This window comes from Esox lucius, chromosome 19, assembly GCF_011004845.1.
Source record: "Esox lucius isolate fEsoLuc1 chromosome 19, fEsoLuc1.pri, whole genome shotgun sequence".
Lineage (NCBI taxonomy): Eukaryota > Metazoa > Chordata > Actinopteri > Esociformes > Esocidae > Esox > Esox lucius.
This window is the reverse complement of record NC_047587.1, coordinates 16,699,260-16,726,388: the sequence shown is the minus strand read 5'-3', so window position 1 is coordinate 16,726,388 and position 27,129 is coordinate 16,699,260. Positions and strand designations below refer to the sequence as shown.

The window sequence follows — 27,129 nt, the reverse complement described above, 5'->3', positions numbered from 1 at the left end:
ATCCAGTACATTTGTTTTGTGTTGGTTGGGTTCACACGCAATAGCTGAATTTGCAGAGCTACTGTAATGAGCCATCCGATGGCGCAAACGAACAGTATTACAGCACTACTTTTGGTGTCCCCTTCAATAAATGCTCTTGAGGAGATTATGTAATTGTCCCCTCCAAAGTTGATATCAGATTGGTGGAGTCTCTGAGAATGTTTCTTGCTTTTTATTTGTCCAATGAAATAAAGTGTTTTTCATCATGCCATGAATAAACATCATCAAAAAGGCTTAGACAACTTGGGTTGGGAAGCATTTGCTTTCCAATGTGGCCATCTGTTATTTATACAATTACTCCCTCCTGGGGTATGGAGGAAAAGGCAACATATTGCAGAAGAAAATCTACATTTATCAAACAAACTCATTATGCTTTTAATCAGCTGACCTGAGATGCATCCCATGGGACTCGAGAGCTGGGGTCTGGGAATCTTGTCATTATGCATCTGTCAAACACAGCAGCACTATTACAGAGGGGCAATACAAACAATAAAGAGAAAATTATATTGGTATCAATGAGTAAGATGTGTAACCTATCAAGAGAATAAATATAGACAATGTCAGTCTAAGTTTTATAGATAAGTGAATGTGTGACATCTTTCGACAGATTCATCACAGTCAAATGATAAATTTGTGAGCAAAGAAAAACATAACCGTCTCCACCCATGGCTAGTTTGTGAAAGTGACGCTTGCAACTCTTTCATTACTAGATGGAGCAAGCAATTTTCAAGCTCCACAAGTGATGTGCTCATCTGTCAAGGGATCACTACATGGTTGCTATTATCATTTAAATTACTGATGAGTTTTACAACACCAAACCAATTCCCTCTGTTTAAATATGTAACTCACGTCGATAACATTAGCGTTTTCAAAGAGCAAGGTTGTTTCCAACTCTGTTTCTTCTAACATGAAAATTCCTTGACTTATTGAGTAGTTGAATGAATACAAATTTAACAAGTCAAATGTTGCACTATTACTTGAGTCTTATATCAGGTTTTTGGCAAGTACATTGAATGATATTTACAATATTTTTATTGTTAAAGACAGACGTAGGTTCCATAAAGTTAATGAAAGGCCATTAGATTCCAAATCACTTCTGTCCCACTCCTTAGATAATATGGTATTTGATAGTCTTTGTAATAGGTCTCTAATTGTATTCATATTGGACTTGCAATAGTGCAATGTAACTGGCAGATCATTCAGTCAGAAATGCAGAATTTCGGTGCCTTCAGCAGGATACATGATTTTAGAATGTACAGACATGCCATGAAATATGGTATTTTGAACAAACATGACTCTTCAACATCGAGACTAAGGAATCATGAATCTAGAAGCAGCCCCTAAACACTACACACTTCCTCAGAGTTCAAATGTTGTTGTTGAACCTCAGAGAGTACCTAGCACAGTGGGTACAGATTTTATAAATGCATCAACTTTGGGACCCACTATTGAGTTGAATAATGTAATTGTTCCACTTTTTATTAATAAAACAAGCATAACATTTATGTTTACAAATCCCTCCTATCATTTGAGAATGAACCTCATTTACAATTAAACACTGCATTTTTTTCTGTATGTGTGAAGTCTGTAAATCAGTAATTTACAAAGGTATATGCCACATAATTCAGAAAGCATATAAATTCTTCAGTGTACAATTGTGCAAGCTCGAAAGTCACTTGGTGCCGTATGGGATTCCACACTTTCGTTGAGGCTGCATCAATGCACACTCCCTGGAAGGGGCAATTGGAGGATCTCATTAGCCCCTAAACCCTTGATCTTTTTTGGTTCCTCTACAACTGGGACACTGGAAATGGCATGTGTAAACCAGCATTTTTTAAAGGCCAGCAGTGGAGTGGAAGGAGGAGGGGTTCATTTGAGATTTAACAATGGAATTTCTATCAGCAATGTTCAAAAACATGTAGTGACAACAGCACACCTCCTGAGCAAACCAGGTGACACATGCAGTGGATATAAAAAGTCTACACACCCCTGTTAAAATGCCAGGTTTTTGTGATGTAAAAGAATGAAAAAAAGATAAATCATGTCAGAACATTTTCCACTTATAATGTAACCTATAATGTGAACAATTCAGTTGAAAAACAAACTGAAATCTGAAAAATGAAAAAGAAAAACCTTACAATACAATAATAATACCAAAGCATCAGAGGGATATCATTGTTGGAAGATATCAGTCAGGAGAAAGGTACAAAATTATTTCCAAAGCATTAGATATACCATGGAACACAGTAAAGAGACATTACCAAGAACTGGTTAAAGACGAGAAGAAAACAGGTCAGGGAGGCTTCCAAGAGGCCTACAGCAACATTATAGGAACTGCTGTAGCACACAGCCAGTACTGGCTGTGTGCTACATGTGACAACAATCTCCCATATTCTTCATATGAATGGGCTATGGGGTAGGGTGGCAAGACGAAAGCCTTTTCTTACAAAGAAAAACATCCAAGCCTGGCTGAAGTTTGCAAAAACAAACAACAAGTCACCCAAAAGCACGTGGGAAAATGTGTTATGGTCTGATGAAACCCAGGTTTAACTTTTTGGCCATAATTCCAAAAGGTATGTTAGGCGCAAAAACAATACTGCACATCACCCAAAGACACCATAACCACAGTGAAGCATGGTGGGGGCAGCATCATGCTTTGGGGCTGTTTTTCTTCATCTGGAACTGGGGCCTTAGTCAGGGTGGGAATTATGAACAGTTCCAAATACCAGGCAATTTTGGCACAAAACCTTCAGGCGTCCGTTTGAAAGCTGAAGATGAAGTTCCCCTTTCAGCATGACAACGACCCAGAGCACACTTTCAAGTCCACAAAAGCATGGCTTCACAAGACGAAGATTAATGAAGGGCCAGAGCCCAGACCTGAATCCAATTGAACATCTGTGGGGTGATCTGAAGAGGGCTGTGCATAGGAGATGTCCTTGCAATCTGACAGATTTGGAGCACTTTTGCAAAGAAGAGTGGGCAAATATTGACACGTCAAGATGTGCCATGCTAACAGACTCCTACCTAAAAAGACTAAGTACTGTAATAAAATCAAAAGGTGCTTCAACAAAGTATTAGTTTTAGGGTGTGCACACTTAAGCAACCAGGTTATTGTGATTTTTTTATTTTTCCCCCCTCAAAGATTTCAGTTTGTTTTTCAATTGAATTGTTCATGTTATATGTCACATTAAAGGTGGAAAAAGTTCTGACATGATCTATCTTTGTCTCATTGTTTTACATCACAAGAACCTGGCATTTTAACAGGGGTGTGTAGACTTTTTATATCCACTGTATCAAAAGTTAGCTGCACATCGAAATGAACTCAATGGCCCTCATTTATCATTCTTGCGTAGAAACGGGCATATATGTTGGCGTAAGATTTTGCTTACACTCCTCTCATCGCCTGATTTATGAAACTGTGCGTACCTTTAAAATCCAGGTGTACGCAATACCTTCCCTTGATAAATGCCGCGGATGAAAACGATCGTCATTAGAATAACACGCCCCTATATATTCAAGTCTCCGCTTCCCCCACGCCCTCATTTTACGCCATGGACACACGGAAGACGGCAAAAAAGAGAAACTTCTCTGACGTGGAGATTGAGACGATCACCAGGGAGGTAGAAAGAAATAAAATTGTTTCATTTGGCAGTTTAAAAAGCGGAATAAAAGATGATGATGTGATGTGGAGTACCATTCATTCCCATTAATAATTGCATGACAATTTGTAATATTCGTCTTATTATTTAATGATATTTATTATTAATGACGTTTATTGTTATTAGAAGAATGTCGTTATTATTATTATTTCTATTATTATTTAAGAGAAGAGGAATGTCAGTTGTATTATTTTGTCAGTCTGAATTATATTTTGGTAATTTAAAGCCTTTTATTACTGAACCCAGTCCAGGCCTAACCCTGAAACGTCATGTAAAGCGCACTGGCTCGCATCTGAAGGAATACATATAAGTTAAATGCTTTGGTAAAGTCACACAAATGAAACCTTGAAGTCCATGTTGCACAAAAATAAACACTGAAGCTTGTAATTATGTTGTTGTTTTTTTTACAGTGGGTCATAATATATCATATATTTTAGTTTGTAAGTGCGTTAGGATTTTTTTTCTGCGCATTTCCGCACTAACTCAAAACGTGCGTACACCACCTCCTGAGCTGGCGTAGGATTTGAGAGTGCCGTACGCCAACGTCCATATTGATAAATCTCAAAGTCACCGTGGTTTTGGGTGTACGCCAGTTGTACGCTGGAAATTTGGTGTACGCACTTTTGATAAATGAGGGCCATTGTGATTGTCAAGTATGGGATATAGAAGTTTCATGGATTATGGACATCATATTTGGAGAATCTGATGCATGTCACTTAAACCACAGTGTAAATGGAAAGAAGGGAAAAAATATCTCTATTTTGCAAGTATTTCTACGTTTGATGCGTGCTATCTTCTGTAACATCTTGGACATAAGATATGCTGTGGGGTGTATGAGCAAATTCCTTGTCAGTGTCATAAAAGTAAAACATTCAGTGACATTGAAAGTATTTGTAAAATGTAAATGAAATTGTAAATGAAACATTACGGTTGAAGAGTTGTAGGATGGAGTGTTCGGCAATTCTGTTGAAAATCACCCCTAATAGTCCCTGAGTGCCCTGTTAGAGTGAAAGAAGTGTGGAAAAGGTTCCCCTTTCTAGTACAGACATGGACTGTTCAGATGCCCCCTAGTGAGATGATGTGCTATTCCAAGCTCAGGAAAATAGATGAGGTGTACAGTGAAAGATACGAAGGGATAATGTTACCTCAGATGTAAAGAAAAGGATATAGCTTCACATATTAAGTGAATGTATTGAGTGTGTGTTTACTAAGACAGCGACAAATTATTTACTAAGACAGTGAGTATTCTATGTAGCATGTTTGGATGTATAGAAAGTATGACACTGTTGTAACTGCATTTTTCACTGCTGCTACTTACACTTGCTAATTATTGAGAATGTTAGTTTGTTAAGTTAATGTTGTCATATATATAAAACATATTTGATCCCCTGATTTTGTATGTTTGCCCACAGACAAAGAAATTATCAGTCTATAATTTTAATGGTAGGTTTATATGAACAGTGAGAGATATCTTTATGATCTACCTGCATTGTAAAGTGACTTTAAGTCCAAGAAAAGCACTATATAAATAACATTTATTATTATTAGTATACAAACAATTTCACAGGCTTACAAGAAAATGTTACATATATTAATTCAATTTAAATAAATATTGGGACACATTACTAAAAATAGCAACGTAATTAAAGATACTTAAATTAATATTATTTACGTTTAAAGTGAAAATGCTTGCTTTCAGGTTCCCACACAGCAACACAAGAATAGAAAGTTCTCAATAGGACACTGGCGGCCAAAAGTTTGGAATAATGTACAGATTGAGGTGTAACAATAGAAAATATAGTGTCAATGTGAATAAAACCTTTACCCAATACTAACCTCACCCAATAGAAAGGCTAAAAACAAATAGCAAAAAATTGTAAGTAATGGACAACAAAATAACTACACCCTACTAAAGACACTAAAAATGATATAAAGTAGAGTGTCTGGTAGCAGCAATTGAGACTTGAGTGTGTGTGTAAATCAGTCCAGTTCAAGTGACCTTCGCTGGTCAGCTAATTGGATCAGGAAACCAAAAATCCAGTATCCACACCAGACATCATGTCCTCAGTTGCCCGGTAAACCACAGCTTCTCTTCTCTTTAAATGTTCTGAGCAATCAGGTGTACAGGGTTGGTCTGTGGTGGTAGTTCTGGCAAGGCCTCTACTCCCCATAAGAGCGGTTGGCTCTCCTTCATTCGTCAGCTGATTTGATCAGGTACTCAAACTCAGCAGAGCCCCAGCTAGGAGAGGAAACCAAAAATCCACTGGGGTCAGTCTCTATATCAGACATGTCCTCAGTTGCCCTGGCAAACTGCAACATCTCTTCAGCCAAGAGTTCCTTCAGCCAACTAGCCAAAGCCTGTGAAAGTACAGTAGACAATAATTTGACAATGTCAAACTGTAAAAATCTAGGTTGGTCCAAACATTACAGCAAGTCATACGCTTCACATTTAAGGAAGCTAAAGGTGTTAGGATAAATTCTAATACATATTCAAATTATGAAGGTAAAACCGCGACATAAGTTGTTTATTTGTAAAATATGTTGCACACTTGTAAAACAGATCTCCAAACAAGTAATTACTTTTAATACAGTGGGGAGAACAATTATTTGATGAACTGCCGATTTTGCAGGTTTTCCAACTTACAAAGCATGTAGAACTCAACTGTGAGTAACAGAATTTAAAACAAAAATCCAGAAAATCACATTGTATGATTTTTAAGTAATTAATTAGCATTTTATTGCAGGACATAAGTACTTGACCCATCAGAAAAGCAGAACTTAATATTTGGTACAGAAACCTGTTTGGAATTATAGAGATCATACGTTTCCTGTAGTTCTGGACCAGGTTTGCACACACTGCAGCAGCGATTTTGGCCCACTCCTCAATACAGACCTTCTCCAGATCCTTCAGGTTTCGGGGAAGTCGCTGGGCAATACAGACTTCCATCTCCCTCCAAAGAATTTCTATTGGGTTCAGGTCTGGAGATTGGCTAGGCCACTGCAGAACCTTGAGATGCTTCTTACACTCCTTAGTTGCCCTGGCTGTGTGTTTCTGGTCGTTGTCATGCTGGAAGACCCAGCCACGACCCATCTTCAATGCTTTTACTGAGGGAAGGAGGTTGTATTCAAAGATCTCGCGATACATGGCCCCATCCATCCTCCCCTCAATTCGGTGCAGTCGTTCAGTCCACTTTGCAGAAAAGCATCCCCAAAGAATGATGTTTCCACCTCCATGCTTCACGGTTGGGATGTTGTTCTTGGGGTTTTAACTCATCCTTCTTCCTCTTCTTCCAAACACGGCGAGTTGAGTTTAGACCAAAAAGCTTTATTTTTGTCTCATCAGACCACATGACCTTCTCCCATTCCTCCTCTGGATCATCCAGATGGTAATTGGCAAACTTCAGACGGGCCTGGACATGCGCTGGCTTGATCAGGGGGAGCTTGTGTGCGCTGCAGGATTTTAATCCATGATAGCGTAGTGTGTTACTAATGGTTTTCTTTGAGACTGTGGTCCCAGCTCTCTTCAGGTCATTGACCAGGTCCTGCCATGTAGTTCTGGGCTGATCCCTCACCTTCCTCATGATCATTTAGGCCCCGCAAGGTGAGATCTTGCATGGAGCCCCAGACCGAGGGAGAATGACCGTCATCTTGAACTTCTTCCATTTTCTAATAATTGCGCCAACAGTTGTTGCCTTCTCACCAAGCTGCTTGCCTATTGTCCTGTAGCCCATCCCAGCCTTGTACAGGTCTACAACTCTCTCCCTGATGTCCTTACATAGCTCTCTGATCTTGGCCATTGTGGAGAGGTTGAAGTCTGTTTGATTGAGTTTCTGGACAGGTGTCTTTTATACAGGTAACAAGTTCAAACAGGAGCAGTTAATACAGGTAATGAGTGGAGAACAGGAGGGCTTTTTAAAGAAAAACCAACAGGTCTGTGAGAGCTGGAATTCTTACTGGTTGGTAGGTGATCAAATACTTATGTCATGCAATAAAATGCAAATTAATTATTTAAAAAGAATACAATGTGATTTTCAGGATTTTTGTTTTAGATTCTGTCTCTCACAGTTGAAGTCTACCTATGATAGAAATTACAGACCTCTACATGCTTTGTAAGTAGGAAAACCTGCAAAATCGGCAGTGTATAAAATACTTGTTCTCCCCACTGTAGTTGTATAACAAATATGCATACTTGTAACCAACTTGATATTTTGAATTATTAATAACACTTGCTAACGTAAAACAAGGACACTCAGAATGTTGTTACTAAAATCTTGGTAGAACTATGATGAAACTATTTTTATTTGTAAATCAGTCTGCGGTAGTACATTTCACAGCTTTTGCAAGCAGATATACCTATGAGGACTCTGATTGGCAGGACATACCTTTTTCCTCCAATGAACTGACTGCATCGTGACATTTTCACCTTTTAACCAATCTGAGTAGATTATGGAACACCCAGTGCCAGAGTTTCAAGTCATAATTATGAAGAGGAAGAAAAACATGGCTAAGTACGGTCGGCTTCTTGTACCTCAGTTTATGATGGGATAACAAACTTTTTAGATAATTTTTCCATCTAGCTAGATGCACAATGCACAAAGTTTTACTGAATTCTACTAGCTGAACTAAAATGTAAATCTAGCAACTAGCAAGGAATTTAAATGGCTACTTAACATTTTGCCTATGACATGGATTTGCATTTACCACGAGAATAATAGAAATTCACTTTGCACAAGTTTTTCGTACATTTCAAATGCATTGTCGCGCAGAACTAACGAGATAAAAGGTTTGGTATAGTATCAACAACTGAGGTACAAGCGGGTAGGTAAAGCTATGAGTTAAAACACTTATGTTCCAAAATCTACTCCGATTGGTTAAAACATGACAGACTCACCATGCACTCAGTTTATTAGTCAGAAAACGCTATGCCCTGCCAATCAGAGTCCCCATGGGTATATCCGCTTGTAACCGCTGTGAAGCATACAACCGCAGACTGATTTACAAATACAAATCATTTTGTCAAAGTTCCAGTGAAAGATCAGTAACAAAATTCTGAGTGTCCGTATTTTACGTTGGCAAGTGTTATTAATAAGTAGCAAGATTCCAAATATTAAGTTAGTTATACTATGCAATTTTTTTTATACAATTTACAAAAGTTATCCCAAGTTTGAAAATCTTTTTTACGTATGCAAAAGTATGCAAATTTTCTTACAAAAAATAAATACACTTCTGTTGCTGTTTTATATTAATATAAAAATGGATATACACCAATTTTAGATGTGGCCTTATTTATTTTGTAAGATATATTAGTCATCACTTCCAATCAAATATAAAACAAACATTCTCAAAACATGTTTTTTCTTTCTACATATTTATAAACAAACCTGTTGCTTGCAGTGCCATGTCCGCTGTTTTATGTTTATCTTTGCTGTTTTGTCCAGGTTGTCCAATGAACAATGTTTCTCCCTTTGTGTCCAGTATTGGCCTGCAGCTGCATCTGAGAAGTAATGTGTGGTGTTTTAGCAATTATAATGTTTAATAATCCTTAATTCAATGTTAAAGTTTGCAGTCAGGCTATTTCTTACCTTCAAAGTCAGACCAGCTCCATTCTTCATCAATACATTTTAGACTAATCTGATTTACCACTAATCCCAGCACACCAGTGTCGTGTCGACTGTTCTACCTGAGATATGAAAGACAAAACATTCCTTTTTCAGTACAGTATTGGAGCCATCTATCGCAGATGATGTACATACTAAAACAATGCAGAAAAGCAATAAATGTGAAAATCTTTTTGCCATACCCCTTCTACGCTTAACAAATAAATAAGTCTATAGATAAATGGTAATTAACAAGTTATTAATCAAGTAAAACTCAATAACATGGTGTTAACCAATTCATATAACTAGGTAGTGTTTATTGTAGTGTTATTCCCGCCAAGTTATTCAGCACACAATCCAGACAACCTAAGAATAATATTGTTTAAAACTACTGACCATTTAAAAATATTTATAAATTAATATAAATTCACATTTACCTTTCATGCGGCCTATACTTTTCATCCTCACCAGCACTATTGTGTAGGTCCCCGACCGCACGCTATGAAAATGGGGTAAATCCTGGCAATTAGCCAATAATAAAAATGTGAATAAAATTTGTTGTAGGTACTGTAATTAAACGTTCAACTTACAGATAATATATTTTGCACAAGAAGACCAGGCCCAGGTCCTCCTGTGAAGCAAGCTATTAGAAATACAGTCAATGGTCTGGTTAATTTGCTAGGTATGTACACTCACCTAAAGGATTATTAGGAACACCACTCAAATACTGTGTTTGACCCCCTTTCGCCTTCAGAACTGCCTTTATTCTACGTGGCACTGATTCAACAAGGTGCTGAAAGCATTCTTTAGAAATGTTGGCCCATATTGATAGGATAGCATCTTGCAGTTGATGGAGATTTGTGGGATGCACATCCAGGGCACGAAGCTCCCGTTCCACCACATCCCAAAGATGCTCTATTGGGTTGAGATCTGGTGACTGTGGGGGCCATTTCAGTACAGTGAACTCACTGTCATGTTCAAGAAACCAATTTGAAATGATTCGAGCTTTGTGACATGGTGAATTATCCTGCTGGAAGTAGCCATCGGAGGATGGGTACATGGTGGTTATAAAGGGATGGACATGGTCAGAAACAATGCTCAGGTAGGCCGTGGCATTTAAACGATGCACAATTGGCACTAAGGGGCCTAAAGTGTGCCAAGAAAACATCCCCCACACCATTACACCACCACCAGCCTGCACAGTGGTAACAAGGCATGATGGATCCATGTTCTCATTCTGTTTACGCCAAATTCTGAATCTACCATCTGAATGTCTCAACAGAAATCGCAACTCATCAGACCAGGCAACATTCTTCCAGTCTTCAACTGTCCAATTTTGGTGAGCTCGTGCAAATTGTAGCCTCTTTTTCCTATTTGTAGTGGAGATGAGTGGTACCCAGTGGGGTCTTCTGCTGTTGTAGCCCATCCACCTCAAGGCTGTGCGTGTTGTGGCTTCACAAATGCTTTGCTGCATACCTCGGTTGTAACAAGTGGTTATTTTCAGTCTAGTTGCTCTTCTATCAGCTTGAATCAGTCGGCCCATTCTCCTCTGACCTCCAGCATCAACAAGGCATTTTCGCCCACAGGACTGCCGCATACTGGATGTTTTTCCCTTTTCACACCATTCTTTGTAAACCCTAGAAATGGTGGTGCGTGAAAATCCCAGTAACTGAGCAGATTGTGAAATACTCAGACCGGCCCGTCTGGCACCAACAACCATGCCATGCTCAAAATAGCTTAAATCACCTTTCTTTCCCATTCTGACATTCAGTTTGGAGTTCAGGAGATTGTCTTGACCAGGACCACACCCCTAAATACATTGAAGCAACTGCCATATGATTGGTTGATTAGATCATTGCATTAATGAGAAATTGAACAGGTGTTCCTAATAATCCTTTAGGTGAGTGTATGTGTATGAATATTTAGATATAATGGTTTACTAGGGTTACTCTAATTACAATGCACTCAATATTGCATTCTGTATGTAACAACGGTAACCAAAAAGTTAGATAGCTGAAACACAAAACAACCGGTTACCGCACGTAATGCTAGCTAATGTACAGACAGTAAGCAAGCTCGACTCTTACCTTGATTTGTAGTAACAAAATTACTTGGACTGCCTTGAACTGTTGTTGCGTTTTCAGTAGCAAATTCCATGGCATGGCGATTAGAGTAGAAATTACCGGAATGCATTCTCGACGCTTTACTGAAATGTTTGACTTTGATTACAACCGCCAGTAAAACACAATGTGAAGTAAAACTTTCTTGTGAGTTTAAAAAAGAAGCAGGGTTGTAGTTAACTCCAATCCTCTTAATTTCACAGGTCATTGAAAATCATCACGCCCCCACTCCTGGTTTTCTTCGCTAGATTGGGTTATTTAGTTTTCCGTCACTACGCCCCCCTACTTCCATTAATTTGATTGGCCATCAAAACATATAGTCTGTGCCTAGACCGTCACCGTCTTGTTTTGAGCCATAATCGGAAATCAATGTGTCAACTCCGCTCTTTTATTTAACACCTTAAATGTAATTTGCTCCAACGGACTTGAGTCCAGTCAAATGACGGACTTGAGTCAAGTCTTTATAATGTCAAAGCACAAGGCAAATGATCGCAAACAGAGAAACTGGCCAATGCAGCAGTGTGCACAAGCTAAGACAAAAGCAGAGAGGAAATCATGAGACTGAAAAGAGTGAGAATAACCAACTGACCTGTTTCATTTGCAGTTATACTTCTGACATTATTTGCCTTCCCCATAAAAATATGTTTGTCATGTCAAATGAATATTGAGAAACCAAACTTTTGCACATCTGTAGACCGGTGCGTTTGAGAAGACCAATGATCGATTAAGTAAGCAGAAGAACTCCCGCACCCAGTCTGCGTAACTAGCAATAAGAATTTAATAACAACGTTTCGGTACCAACTTTAGGTTGCCTGCTGAGAGTAAACTGTTGAAATATTGGTACCGAAACGTTATTAATTATTTAATTAGTTATTAGTTATTCGTATTTCATGTTATGCAGACTTGGTGCGGGAGTTATTTTGTTTACATTCTATCCAAACAAAGATTGGTTCAGATGACATTGTTTCTTGAACTTTGCAATACAACATCAACCATCTTGTGAATCTGAAACCTCAACCAACCTTTTTATAAAGGCTTTTATTCAATGAATCCTTTGTTATTTCATTTTTCCTTTGTTGCCATGGTTAACAGCCACACACTTCTAAAAACAAAAAAAATATGTTTTTATAACTTTTGTTGCACTCTCAAAATTATTTTAAAACCATATAATGTAATAAATATTTTTCAGTGTGTTAAAATGGATACACCTATTTGATTTAAATTATATACAAGTATACAACATTTTAAATTAACTGGGTTATTTCACTCAGTTAACTATTTCTATACTACTTTTTGTCCAAAAGTTAAACACTTTAAGTATACTGCTTTTTAACTTTAGGGTTGCCTGCTGAGTGTAAACTGTTGAAATTAGAATGAGGACAAAAGACAAGTGTTAAGAATTAATTTGCATTTGCAAAGTATTAGGAGTTTCCAGAAATGTCAAGAGCTGACTTCTTATGACAGGTTAAAATCGTTTTTATATCGTGACTTCTCTGTACTGACCTTTTACCTGTTACAAAGATCTTTACTTGTATGGGGACACTCTGAAACAGTCCTTTTCATGCAGTGCAATAATAAGTAACGTAGGCTAATTTGCAACATGTTACTCCAATGGCTAATAGATATATTCCATGGCGTCTACACATAAGTGATGCAGTTTTTAATCAGTATCAAATGCACTTAAAAAGATGCTATGCATATCTGGGAAACAAACGTTCTTACATGAACCAATACTAGAAGTTTCTCACCAATGTAAATGGAGCACTTAGGTGTGGTATTATCAGTAAGATAAATCACTATTTAGTTATTACCAATATTGGCTATTATGTGTTACACGTTTAGAAGTGCAAGATCAGTCATATACAGAGGCAGTGACAATGTTTTTGAGGAATCAGACAAAATGTACACTACAGTTCAAACGTTTGGGGTCACTTAGAAATGTCCTTGTTTTCAATGAAAACAGAAGTGAAATGAGTTTGAATAGGAAATAAAACAAAATGAATACGAAACATAGTCATTGACAAGGTTAGAAACAATGACTTTTAATTGAAATAATTATTGTGTCCTTCAACTTTAGCTTTTGTCAAAGAATCCTCCATTTACAGCAATTACAGCCTTGTAGACCATTGGCATTCTAGTTGTCAGTTTGTTGAGGAAATCTGAAGAGATTTCAACCTAGACTACCTGAAGAACCTCCCATAAATTGGATTGGCTTGATGGGCATTTCTTACCATATGATGAAGCTGCTCCCGTAACAGCTCAATAGCAAAACAATAGAAAACAAGGATTTCTATGTGACCGCAAACCTTTGAATGGTAGTGTAGAAGAAATTGTGTTTATTTATTGGCATTAGGTAATATAGGGATACTAATGGTCAGTTATTAAGCAATTTGAAAGTGTAAACAAAATATAATTACATCCTCCAAAAATATTGTATTTTGATATATTAAATAAAGTCAATAAATGCAATGTTCTTGCCTCAACTTACAGTTTGTTAAATACATAATCAATTTTAAGATCACATTACTGTTTACAGTGCCTTTGCAAAGTATTCAGAATCTCTTTTGTTTTTCACTTTTTGTTGTGTAATAGACTGAATGTGTATTTTTAATCCACCAATCTATACACAATACTCTAATGACAAAGCAAACATTTTTATTTTCAAAATACCTTCCAATTTAAAAAAGTATTTAAAAAAATATATATATATCTCACGTATCTCAAGTATTGAGATGCTTTGGTAATTATATGGGAACATAGTTTTTGGCAGCAATCATGGTTTTGATTCTTCTTCTTAGGTAAGCCTCTACTACCGTAGCTTTGCACACCTGTATGAGGACATTTTGTCCAGTTCTTCCTTGTAGATCCTTTCAAGCTCTGTGAAATTGGATAGGAAGTGTCAGTTAACTGTGATCTTCAGGGCTCCACACAGATGCTCATTGGAGTTCAAGTCTGGCCTTTGGTTGGGCCATTCAAGGACGTTCCCAGATCTGTGCTGAAGCAACTCCAGTGTTGTCTTGGCTGTGTGACAAGGACCTCTGTATTTTGCTCTGATCATCTTTCCTTCAATCCTGACCAGTCTCCCAGTCCCTTAGAAGCATCCCCATAACATGCTTTAACGTAGGGATGATATTATCCAGGTGATGAGGGCTAGCTTACTTTTGACAGATGTAGCACTTGGCATTCATGCCTAATAGTTAGATTTTGGTCTCATCAGGCCAGAGAATAATTTTCTTCATGCACAGAATAAAACAAACAAGTATGGTTACAGATATGAGCAATTTGCTGGATATGGATATGATACAATTATTTAAAGTCACTCATTCTCATGTCACTCACTTTGCGTGGCATGCTAAGCGCTCAAATGGAAAGTTCTGCTGTCAGTAAAGACACAGGTGGGAGTGTTCGTTGAACCTGCTGCTACAACTCTATTCTCAGAGATCTCCCACACTCACTACACAAACACTTAACTGCACCTGCATTCACTTTCACCATATCTCAGTACTAAACTCTCCATTTATTTTTCTAAATACATTCTGTGTTAATCAGAAACAATTGATAACTGTCAAGTACATAAAGTTTTTCATTGACTTTGAGGTGGCGATATTGTAGTGAACATTGGTTTTGGAGTTGGTTTAAGCAAATGTTGTATCGCTCTTCTTTTTTTTACATAGTTGATTGTCTGCCTCGCATTACGTTTTAAAGGGAAGTGACAGGGAACGACACAGGTAGATACTGAACTACCACATTCATAGACTTAGTAATAAATAATGGCTTTTGCAGCCCTAGCCCCAGATATATTTTGGTCAGGCCAGTGTGTTTTGCGAGCTGACATTTACCCAGTTGGGATGGTGTGCAACAAGATCCGAGAAGTGCTTTGTTTTCATGGCTCAGATTTTGTTAACATTTCACAGGGTTGTACAACATATTAGCAGAGCACCTATTAGCCAAGCAGAGCACATTCTTGTAATATACATTATTTTCTTAACAGCAAACATGGGACTGAAGCTGCTATCTCTGCACACACAATTCACTTCACTTTCTCAGGGTTTGAATTTATCTCCAGTACAAATATGCAAATTACAATACGTAGCAAGTCAGCTCTCTAATTTCTCCATGATATGGTTTCTTTGTCTATTTATGTTGTTCAGGGGGCAATTCCATTGCTGTAGAAGCGTCTATTCATAGTTTAGTTATGATGTGAGCAAATTAAGCCAACACTTCAATTCTGTTACTAATCCCAAACAACAGAATATTACAAGATAACATAACAGATTTAAAAGTAAATGGCAATTATACAAATGTTGAAGAGAAAGTTTTGCATCTCTTGGAAGTTAAACAGCTAGCTTACCATGGGCAAACATCAATGCATTTATTAGCATGTTTTTTAAATATAAAAATAAGCAATGTTAACTGTCCGTTTCAGCTGTTTTTAAACTATCGACATGTTTTAAGTGAGTTCCAGCAACATTAGAATCACACTGATAAGTGCTCTGAGTGATGGAGCAATAACGTACAGATGAGATAGGATTTACCATAATTTAAAATGCACTTCCAGGTTACATTAAAGGACTGTGGTTACACTACAGATTGGGACATATTCAAAAGATGTATGCTAATACTGTAGGTATGTGAAGAACATCAAACATGTCCCGTTAAACATGTTTGTCTTGCAGCAACAACACTATGGTTTGCTGGCGAGCATAGGAGTCTCTTCAAGGAAATAGAAGAAGCCCATAGGGTTAAATTTTTTGCCACAGATAACAAGCCATGGTCAAGTAAAGATCCCTCTTCAGAAAGGCCGGAAACTACAGTCCTAAGCCTCACTGTCGTTGCTGTGAACACAGCTATGTAAAACAATTCATTCACCAGATGTCTCCTCCACTCCATATCTCCACTCCACTCATTGCACCTCCCCATCTCACATCCCTGTCCCCATTCTTCTCAGTCCCTACCTACTCTCTACCCTCCTGCCTTCCCAAGAACACCCCATACTCATACCTCCTCTCACAGCTCGTCTTATGTTGCCCTTAACCCCTCCCTTCACCCCTTCTCAATTCAGAACAGTAGTTAAACAGACTCCTTAAAGGGATAGTTCGTCCTAGATTCATATGAGTAAAATAAAGCATACCTTGAGATGTTATTGAAGGTCCATGGAGTCATTTTTAGCAACAAGACATTATTCAACTCCACCCCAGCCTGGAATTAGCATTAATAGCATTGTCCAAATGCAGTATTTTAAACTGTGCGTCCCAAGCAACAAAAGTTATTTTGCAAGCAACTGTTTTGACGATAAATCTGTTAACAACCCGAGAACAACAACTATGCATTAGCTAGTTACCAATTACATAATTACAAAATAACAAAGGATGTGTGTGGTGGTTACAGAAAATTGTTTAAAGTGACAAAATTCCTGTTTTCATCAGCATGCACTAAAAAACAGCTCAAGATACACAGATTCAATTCATGAATTTGGACAATGCTAATAAAGCTAATTCCAGGCTAGGACAGAGGTGAAAAACGTCTTGTCGTGAAAAACTTTGAATAGGCCTTAAAGAAAAAGTGTTATTTTACCAACAAATTAATCTAGGATAAACTATCCCTCTTAGGCCAAACCTAATCACTGGAACATACAAAGGAGAATAAAGTAATCAGAGCAAATGCCAGCAAGCTCGGGAGAGTCGTCGATCAATGCATGACCTTCAATGCACATGAAGCTAGTTATACAAACAACAGACATTGTTAGTTTAACTAGGAAGTTCTTGCCAGCACCTATGGCTTGTAGGGTCACTCATTCACAGGCCAACAAACGTAATTGTACTTAGACACCCGACCTACCACAAGGAGTCGCTAGAGAGTGACAACGCAAGGAAACCGTTGTCAAATACCCATCCACCAACCCTAGGTTAAGATTAGGATTAGGGTTTAAGGTTAGGCTTATTGTTTCTTTCCTGAAGCATGCTCACTCTTTTCATTATTTAATTCATGCTGCAGAAGAATGAACAGAGTTGCTTATATATCTGCCTGTGAGGCTGCAGTGCATCCCAGGCACATTTCATGGCACCTTTGTCATTCTGCACCGCAGACAGCGCAGAGCCAGTTTGCAGCACCAAATGTGGCCCCCTTGTTTTTTACATAGTATCACCAAATCTGAATAAACATCTGCATTGTCCTTTCTCTAATTATGTTTGTAAAAAAATATTTGGAAGATTTTTTTTCTATGACTTATTTAACATACAGCTCCGGACAAAATTAAGAGACCACTGCACCTTTTTCTTTCCTTTCCAAAAAAGTTGAAAAGGAAAGTTTTGAGTGAGGAACAGAAGCGTTCAATTAGCAGTGGTCTCTTATTTTTAACCCTTCTGTTCCTCACTCAAAACTTTCCTTTTCAAATTTTTTGGAAAGGAAAGAAAAATGTGCAGTGGTCTCTTAATTCTTTCCGGAGCTGTATATTGAAGTTAGGTGTTGCTGTATCTTACAATTAGAGCAAAATGCAAGAACAAATAATAAAAAAATGCTATACATGTTGTTCCCTTTTCCTGATGAGAAAGCCAGTTATCACAAATTTCCTGGTTTTTCCTGTAAATACGAAGGTGCAAGCAATTTAAAGTATGTGAAAACTTCCACCATAAATTATATTTAGTCTATGGTATTTCGTTCGTTTTCACAGCCACCATACCGACAACTCGCTGCAATATTTTAGCAGAAACAGGAAGAGTGCAAACCACTGCTAACATAACTAAGCTGGGGTTTCATAGAAAAATGCCACCAAAAAAATCCATTCTTTAAAATTAATTAAAGAAACATCTTGCAAATTTGACAAGTGACTGACTGATTAGTTACAAAATACAAGCTTTTACCACAGAAAAGGTAATCTGACTATTTCCCAACATACCCTGCCGCTCTTCATCAGACAGGGAGGAGTTAGGTCCTGAGGATCAGGATGATCCATGATCAGCCTGTAGACCCTGCTTATCTCTCTCACTCTCTCATTTTGCCAATTGTTCTGCTCTCACCTGCCAACTCATTTGCAATCCCTGTGGTTTCTGGCCATCTTTACATTTGCGCGCGTTTGGCTGCTGGCTCACCCTGAAAGAGAAGAGGAGAAAAAAAATTACTCAGAAAAAAGGGGGAAAAAAGAATGGCGGCATTTACAATGACAAGCAGCTTGGATGACACTTGGTTTCGTGGGCTCCTCATTTGGCAAGAGCTGCTAGCGTAGGGCATTGGTATCGCAGAGAGGGTGCCAAGGTCTTTGTTGAAGCAGGGGGTGAGTGTAGTACCGCCAAAGCAAGTGCTTAGCGAATTGAAACGTTCTACTGGATAGGCATGGAATCGCTGCAACACGTATTAACGCATCCCACTCCAGTTATAGACTTTTAAAAATACACTACTGACATAGAATACTGACAAGGCCTTTATCAAGTGCGACTGCTTACCATGTTGGCAGACTGAGCATGTTTCATTAACATAAGAATCCTATCCACCGTCCTCGCAAAAGATCTTCATACCTCACTTTCCTTCTCTCAAAATATGTCTCTACCTCCATGGCTCCATTTTCCATGCCTTCCATCCCTCCTCCTCTCTCTCCCTCCATGTCAGCTGACGTATGTTGGGTGCTTTTGAGGAACCAAGACTTACATAACTGCGTAACTGGGAAGCAACCTTCCAGCAGGGAATCAGACATTCTACTCAGTGGGGGGTGGGCTGCTCCAGATACCCCTGGGACAGCGGACGGTCACATCCAACCAGTCACACAGAGGAGAGAAAAGAGAGGATCTGCTCTGTGAAAAAATTATATGCCCCTCAAATCAACAGTGCTTAGGGGAGAGTGTAAATAAGCAAGTGTTTTATGAACCTCTGGCCATTCTGGACCCCTTATTTTCAGATTGTGGGATCTGTGAATCAAAGCAGTATTTCAATAGTCTACTCCTCTAAATCTACATTGTAATGAAAACACAGAACAGGTGACCGCAATCTGGTTGAACCCTACCAGGCACTTGCTTTCACCTGGCTAGTTCCTTCACCTCAGAGCAAATGAAAGCAAGTACATATGGAGAGGAAGCCACGGTAGACTAATGAGTTTCACCCCAGGTCAAGGTTTTCCCTCTTTCTCCTACATGCTGCATGGCTCAGTGGGCGCTGTTCCAAGTTTTTGTTGCATTAACTGAAGACAAACGGTGGCTAGTGACAGTAAGACCTTGCATCAACATATCCCAACTCATCCATGTGTGAGTCTGTGTGTTTGTTGGTCTTAGTGAGTGTGTGTGTGTATGGTTGAGAGGCAGAGTCAAGAGAGAATGAGCAGGCAAGAGAGACAGTATTTGTATGTACAACAATGTTCTCAATACACAATACACTCCCGAGAGCCCGATCCACTGCATCTCTCCCTCTTTGGAGCTAGCTGATGCCGCAAAGCTAATACTCAACTGGAGAGTGACTAATTATACTCACAAAGAAGATGACAGAGATTATGGATATGGGCATTGCCACACTAATCATCATCATCATCATCATCAACAATATCTCCATTACCCACACACACATGCAAATGTGGATTGTGGAGTCAATGTCTCAGAACGCAGAGATATGTTCTCTGTAATGAGGACAGTGGGAAATACATATTCAAACATGCATATATTATGTCAGGGAGAGAAGTGTACCAGAGAAGTCTCCAATTTTGTTGGGCCCTAGCAGGGGATGATAGCAACATGATGCCCACACTACAGTGATATGGTTTCACTGTATGAACTACTTCATGCTAGGAGTACAGCTAGGAGTACAGCATAGTACATCTTAGTCTCATGATGGAGAGAGGTCAGGTTATTATAAGTTATGCATTCATGAGAAGGAATGGAAAGAACAGCAGCAGATATTGATTAGTTGTCATGACAACATCACTGAACATTGATTTAAAAAATCTCAACAGAAAGATACCAGTTCACCTGGATGTCTGTGTTTTTTTTATTAAATTAGTTCTACCATTCCTTATGGGTGAATGGCACTCTAATGGAGGGTCCTATGTATAGGATAAATACATACAGTTGTGTTCAAAAGTCTGCACACCCTTAATACTGTGTATGGTCCCCTTTAGCATCAATGACAGCATCTTTTGTAAGTTATCTATGAGGCCCTGAATTCTTGCAGGTGGTATAGCTGCCCATTCGTCTTGGCAAAATGCCTCCAGGTCTTGCAAAGTCTTTGGCCGTCTTGCATGAACCGCACCTCTGAGATCTCCCCAGAGTTGCTCAAGATATTAAGGTTAGGAGACTATGATGGCAACTGCAGAACCTTCACCTTTTCCTGCTGTAACCACTGGAGGGTCAACTTGGCCTTGTGCTTAGGGTCATTGTCGTGCTGGAAAGTCCAAAAGAGTCCCATGCGCACCTTTTGTGCAGAAGAATGCAAATTGTCTGCCAATATTTTCTGATAACATGCTGCATTCATCTTGCCATTAATTTTCACAATATTCCCAGTGACTTTAGATTTCACACACCCCCAGAACATCAGTGAGCCACCACCATGCTTCACAGTGGGAATGGTATTCTGTTCACTATAGGTCTTGTTGACCCCTCTCCAAACATAGCACTTATGGCTGTGACCATAAAGCTTTATTTTGTCCTTGTCACTGTGAGGTGTGTCAAGGTGTTGTTGGGCATATTGTAAACAGGCTTTTTTCTGGCATTGTGTGCAGTAAAGGCTTCTTCTTGGCGACTTAACCATGCAGCACATTTTTGTTCAAGTATATTCGTATTGTGCTCCTTGAAACAACCACACCGTCGTTTTTCAGAGCAGCCTGTATTTCTCCTGAGGTTACCTTTGGGTTTTTCTTTGTATCCCAAAAATTATTCGGGCAGTTTTGGCTGAAATCTTTATTTTAATTGCCAATTTTACCTGTGTGTGTCACCTTGTTTGTCTGTAACAAGGCTAAATATTCAAGGGTATGTAAACTTTTGATCAGGGCCATTTGGGAGATTTCTGTTATCATTATGATTTAAACAGGAGCTAAACAACTGTGTGATAATAAATGGCTTCATATGATCACTATCCTTAAAGTAATTTTGCATACAATGTTTAACGTCAATTTCAGATCCATAAACCTAGAGATCAAAATACATCCTTGAATCCTCCAGACATATAATCTTTAGCTACACGCTCCCCACTACAGGGAAACTAACAAATACCAAGCTTGTACCTCTCCCTCTCTTTATCTCTGCTGAAATCATGGACACAGTGTGGTGTTGGTTGTCCTACAAATCATGCTTATATCAACGACCTATGCTCCTGCTACTCCCCTGCACAACCTATCTCCATTTGATAGGAAATCGCTATGGAAAATCACATTTCCTTGCGGAAATGACCAGGAAGCCTCGCCAGGCCCAATAAATTGGCCACACAGACACCTCTTCAACTACAGTAAGGCCTGGATTGGGGAGTTGAGGCTGTTGTGGTGAAGGGCCACATGGCCAGGAACAGTTGGTCCCAGAGGCACTATGAGTGCTGAAATCAGCTGTGCCTGGGCTCCGATTGGTCATTACCTAATGGTAAATCTATCTGTCTGGAACAGCACCCTCTCCACTGACTCACCACCAGGTAACAAGAGAGAGGGGTAGGTAAGTGAATGAGAGAGAGCTAAATGCTACAAAGCGTGATAACATCAAAATGCGACAGAAACAGGGGTTCTGATGGAAAACATAATAGAGCAGAAAAGAGAATAAAAGGAGAACGAGTAGGAATTGAGATTTGGGAAACAACTTGCTGTGATAGTATTGTTGCCAAATAAAAATAATTCTGGATGAACTGTGTGAAACAGACTTATATTTGAATTGCTGTACATCATAAAAAATTATAATGAAAACTACCTATCTCTACATAGGTACCAGGAGACTAGAAGGTTGGGGAGAATCCTACATTTTAATAAATAAGTCTGGTAGATGATGGTGATGAGGTAAAACAAATTGAGGACCTTTTAACGGGAATTAAGAGGTAATATATTTATCTGGAACAAAGAACATGATTTGGTAATGCACTGTATTACTGGATCTGTTACTCAATTAAACTGCAATTAAATTAAAATGCATATAAATCTCTACTTTAATAACATTTGTAATTAAAACATTTCCAAGCCATGTACAATACGTACATCATTAGTATGTGAACAATTGGAGAGCTTGTTGGCATTTTTGTTTCAACCAATTTTCTAAAATTGGTATAGGCTTTTATGTTTCTGATAGTGCTTGTGTGTGTGTTGTAGTGTTATTGCGTGATCCACACCTATGTGTATATATGGAGATCTCAAGTCCCAATGAAGATGTTTGTACTATTGATTACCGGCTTAGCTTTAGAAAGAAAACATACATTTGGGCATAGTGCTTGACTTGAGGTTACTTTAAGTTATAGGCATTACCACATAGGTTTTGAGTTAGAGTTTGGGAGTGGCACTTGGTTAAGTTTAGGCATACAGTTAGGTTATTGAGTTGAATGTTAAATTACGCTCAATGTTAAGTCTTAGGTCAAGGTTAAGTCTTGGGTCCAGGTTAACTTTCATGTCCCCATAAAGATAAATAGACAAAATGTGTGTGATTATGTTTACGTGTGCATGCAAATGTGTGTGAGCATATATAGTACACTGTGATACTTTCCCCTAGGACCGGAGAGAAAGACTGACTTGCCTATTGACTAATTCAGACTAGCTTCAGAGCCAGTTTGGGACTGATGAGTGTTGAATAACCATGAGCCAATCACTACTACTCTTTCCTCTCCTTCGCCTCTCATCTATTTTCCCTGTTTACTCTTTGCCTTCAATCTTCCTTCTCACTTATCTCCTTTACTCAGCTATTCCCTCATCACCTTCTCTCCTTTTCTACCCTCTTTCAAACATCTTAGACCAGTCACAAAAGTCAACATGCTATGCTCCATGAACATGTAATGTGTTTTCAGATTTGTTTTCAGACTTGTACTGTGTCATATTTAAAATATTAAATCCTCATATGTTCCATTGTAGCACACATCCTATGAAGCTTTTGGTAGGCTATCACATGAGACTCTCTAAGGGCTGGGGGATTCCAAATATAAGTAAATTGTTCCTCTCCCCTGGGCCTTGCCACGAAGGTCTTTTATCTTCTATCATCTTGGCTTTCTGCTTTTTTGCCAACTACTTTTTCCCCACTGCCTATTGAGTTTTTGTCATTGTCTACCTTTTTCTCTATCCTCTGAAGGCCTTTCTCTTTGTGCCGCCTTCATGTCTACTCTCCCCAGTAAGCACCTTCATGTGGCGGTCTCATCTTTAATACCAGTGTCTCTTTCAGAAAAAAAACACATCCTAATATGCTTGGTGAATCTGCAGTTTGTAAGGGGCCAAAGCAATTACCTTCCCCTTCATGAAGAATTGACAGCTGGTATGTGTACTACTGAAAACCTAAAACAGAAGGGCAAATACGAATCTATTTCACAGTCAGATGAATCAGAGGAACATTTCCCTGTCCAAAATAATTAATCAAAGAGAACCCATAGTAACAAGAAGGAAATAGTTGAGTGGGGAAGAGAATATATATGTATAGATACATATTGGGACATTCTTTTGAATGATATATTGTACCTTTTAGTGTTGTTTTCAATTGTTTCACTAATTTCCTTTCCAACGGCCACAAAATGGAATTTAACTTCTGCAGTGCTTCTTCGCAATCTTATTTCCTTGAGAATAGAGAACTTTAATAGGAAATATTATTCTTTCGTTATCATTATAGATCAAAACTAGATTTTCATACCTTTTTTTTTTATCATTCTGCGACAAATAGGGGTGTTATGTGTTTGGAAGATTTAATTGCATGGCAATTCTCTGTCCTAATATAGTTTATATTAAAATGAGCAGTCCAGTGTTTATTAGCTGATCATGTACAGGCTAAACTAAATGCAAAATATATTCAAACCTGGAATCATTAATGGTGAAACTGCAATGTATGTCTATTTGAATGAATACAAAGAACAAAGAAGTTACTGCAAACCACAAACACAATGATTTTCTTCTAACATTATTGCGCATGGCACATGCAATATAACGGCAGAATAAGTACTCCAAGGTTTTTTTTTACACACTGCCTGAATCTGGATTCTCCACAGGAAGGAGGTTAACCTTCATTCCCAGTCAGAGAAAGAAGGCCTGACGGGGGTTGGTAACCGGTGCAGTGTTGTTGCTGCTTTCTTAAGGTCTTCCATGTGTTCTGATATCCACACTTAGCTGATATGAGTGTTCATTACAGGTACTGAGGAAGGGAAGTGGATGGTGGAGTTAAAAGAAGTGCTGAAGTTTTACCCAAGTAGCAGAGTGCAATGTATTGTGTGCTGACCAGATTAAAAGACTGCTTTATATCAGGAGAGCTTGGAACTAGATAATAACTACAAAAAAACGCACTACAACACGAGATTGTAGTGTGGTCTACAACAGACTGAGGTCTACATTTTCTGTCTGTCCCGCTGAGAAAACATTTCTATATACTCTATAACTTAAAAAAAACAGACACTAAGGACAATGGTGAGTTTTATTACATTTAAATCGACTTGCGATTTGCTGGGGCTTTTTGGAGGGGTATTGTGAATGGGCAGCCATGATTTTTATCTACCTATAACATTAAAACACAAATCCTTGAGGGTAATGTTAACTTTAACAGCTAGCTAACTTAAACTCTCACCCTAAACACAACTATACATTACCCTAAACATGAACTTTACTAAAAAATATATATATATTGTTTAGGTTTGAATACCATTTGGGGTATTGATAGTAAAAAGTTAAGATAGCTTGTACGAAATACAGAATACAAGACGTGCTTGTGTGTTTTATTTAAATTTGTTTCACAGGACCATGGATGTACCTTACAAGATGTTATATCTATCAGACCTTACTGAAACTATGACACCTAATTATTCAACAAATTGTGTCCCAATTTAAGATTAAACAAAACATAAGTGATTACATTAGTAAATATTTTCACAATATTGTCACTTGAATTGCTTGTAATTTTTACAATGACAGCTATTTGTTAACAAAGATAGATTACCTTCAAAGTTTCAACAATAGAGACAAAATAAGGAAAACTGAGAATGCAGAGAAAGAGAGGACAGGAGACAAAAATAAACATGGACAAAAAGGATTTCTGAGCAGGGCCAATACTGTGAGAATACATCATTTCATTTTCCCTGATGATCTCTTGTATGAGAGACAGTGGGTAAGGACAGGGGGGCAGCTGATGATAGGGAGTGCAGTCCACACAGCATCAGCCATGTGTCTGTCTCGCCCAGCAACATCAGCCTTCCGGTGCTTTCCGGAACGATCTTGCGCCAGTCTAGCCCATTGCCTCACTGCCAGCACCAGCTGCCGTTGCCCTCCAGCCCTCCCCATCAAGGGAGTGTAGTGTATGCACCAACGCATCAGAGAATTGTCACGGCCCCATAGTCAGACACATCAGCAACACGGCTTGCCGTGCATTCATCCTATCACAGAAACACATCGGAGGTAAAGTAACGGCAAGCAGAGTACTGTAGGATGTTGTGTGTAACACAGGATATGGCTAGAGTAGGTTGCGGCTTTTAGTTTGTGAGTGAGTACGTCTATCAGCAGGACTGGCCAGACAAAGTCTCCATGTGTCTAAGAGTTTAGGCATGTGGAAGGACAGAGATAGTGAGGAGAGAAGAGGCATGACAAAGTGAGTATGGGAGACAGATCGAAAGAGAGCAGTTCTTTTTCGCTCGTTTCTCTCCGTGGAGAAGCACGACGTCTGAAGAGGTTTTTTATTTTTCATCTGGAGATGGAAACTGAAGAGCGGTTTGGAAAGCCCCAGTGGAATTACTGACTAGGGATGTACACTCCTGGGGCTTCCTGTCTCTCTCTCTCACTGCCTTTTTGTATCTCCTTGAGTCTGTCTCTCTCCGTTACTCTCTGTCTTCACTCCCTCTGCCACTATTCTCTCATCTTTCTGACCCTCACCAGTGAGCTGCCACATTCACACTCTGCTCAGTTGTGTCTCACTCTCCTGCCGTCTCAACTCTCATTCCTCAGTTCCATCTATCTGAATCTATGTGGTACATCACACCCTACACACAGAGAGACACACTCGTACACACGCGTGCGCGCACACACACACACACACACACACACACACAGTAACATGAACACGTACACGTGTGCACTTTCATCCCAGAACTGCTCATTAACGGCACCCTCCCACTCCACAGTCATTAAAAAAGTCCTCATCCCGCCATCCCATCTTGTTTTCCTTTCATCCCTTCATTCCTGGGTTCAGACAAGGACTGCTCTGCTAACACTTTAACTCCGTCAGGGCTGCTTCGAGTTATAGTTGTAGAAGTAAAACAAAGCTGCATAAAATGGAGTACAGCTAAGTTTCTCAGACCTGAGCTGAGTCTGTTTGTGTCTTCCAAATCTGCTGCTAATGAGCTGAGCTGTCAGAGCTCAACCTTTACATTGAAAGCTTTATTTTAACAAATCAAACGCAAGCAATGGGAAACCTTAGACATGTGCTAGCACTACGGGTGAGTAATTCTAATTATTTTCAACCAAGCAGGGGTTATGGTGTAAAAGGACTGTGATTTGATTCATAAACATGTTGAAGGGCTTGACCCTTCACTGGCCTATCAGACCATGCTCCATGGTGGTTGCTTGAAGGTGTATTTACAGTCTTCAACATATTGCTTTGGAAT

General features: G+C 38.9%; 1 protein-coding gene across 3 annotated transcripts in view; it reads right to left on the bottom strand.

Annotated features, from left to right (window-relative positions):
* Positions 1-27,129, bottom strand: part of lrrc4ca (leucine rich repeat containing 4C, genome duplicate a) — a 117,491-nt gene that overhangs the window by 30,441 nt on the left and 59,921 nt on the right. Inside the window, exons 1-2 of one of the 3 annotated variants that reach the window (XM_010899676.3) lie at positions 19,057-19,129; positions 18,432-18,504 (exon numbers count right to left, since the gene is read on the bottom strand). The gene's annotated coding sequence lies outside the window, so the exon portion shown is untranslated. Of the gene's footprint in view, positions 1-18,310; positions 18,368-18,431; positions 18,505-19,056; positions 19,130-27,129 lie in introns of those variants that run through there. The other 2 variants (XM_010899675.3, XM_020056617.2) reach the window with 2 other exon arrangements.